The sequence below is a fragment of the Bison bison genome, unplaced genomic scaffold (genome assembly GCF_000754665.1).
Source record: "Bison bison bison isolate TAMUID 2011002044 unplaced genomic scaffold, Bison_UMD1.0 scf7180017864371, whole genome shotgun sequence".
Classification (NCBI taxonomy): Eukaryota; Metazoa; Chordata; class Mammalia; order Artiodactyla; family Bovidae; genus Bison; species Bison bison.
In genome coordinates, this window is record NW_011494943.1 from 1,054,629 (window position 1) to 1,055,397 (window position 769).

Genomic DNA, 769 nt, shown 5'->3' on the forward strand with positions numbered 1-769 from the left:
TCTGACCTCTTCTGGCCCTTTGTCTTCTCTTATGGCTCTTATGGTATGTGTGTTATGTGTGTGTGTGTGTTGTGTGTGTTATATGTGTTATGTGTGTTATATGTGTGTTGTGTGTGTTGTGTGTATTATGTGTGTATGTGTGGTGTGTGTGGTGTGTGTATTATCTGTGTTATGTGTGTATCTGTGTGTTGTTTGTGTGTTATGTGTGTGGGTTATGTGTATTATGTGTGGTGTATGTATGTTGTGTGTGTGTTATGTGTGGTGTGTGTGTTATGTGTCTATTATATGTGTTATGTGTGTATGTGTATTGTGTGCGTTATGTGTGTGTATTATATGTGTTATGTGTGTGTGGTGTGTGTGTGTGGTGTATGTGTGGTGTGTGTGTGTGTGGTGTATGTGTGTTGTGTGTGTGTGTGTGGTGTGTGTGTGTGGTGTGTGTTGTGTGTGTGTGGTATGTGTGTTGTGTGTGGTATGTGTGTGTGTTTGTGTGTGTTATGTGTGTGTGTGTGTTGTGTGTGTGTGGTGTGTGTTGTGTGTGTGTGGTGTATGTGTGTGGTGTGTGTGGTGTGTGTGTGTTGTATGTGTGTCATGTGTGTTTGTTGTGTGTGTGTTGTGTGTGTGTGTGTTATGTGTGGTGTGTGTGTGGTGTATGTGTGTTATGTGTGTGTGTGTGTTCATGTACACGTATGTGTAGCTTATGTAGTGTAGTCTAAAGTCTTTTAGGGAAAATGCTTTTCTGGAAGTCTCTTGTCACAGTGGCTTCTACACC

The 769-nt window shown here is 41.7% G+C and overlaps 1 protein-coding gene across 1 annotated transcript in view; it reads left to right on the plus strand.

Annotated features, from left to right (window-relative positions):
- Positions 1–769, plus strand: part of CEP112 (centrosomal protein 112kDa) — a 318,653-nt gene that overhangs the window by 211,397 nt on the left and 106,487 nt on the right. The gene's annotated exons all lie outside the window — the stretch shown is intronic.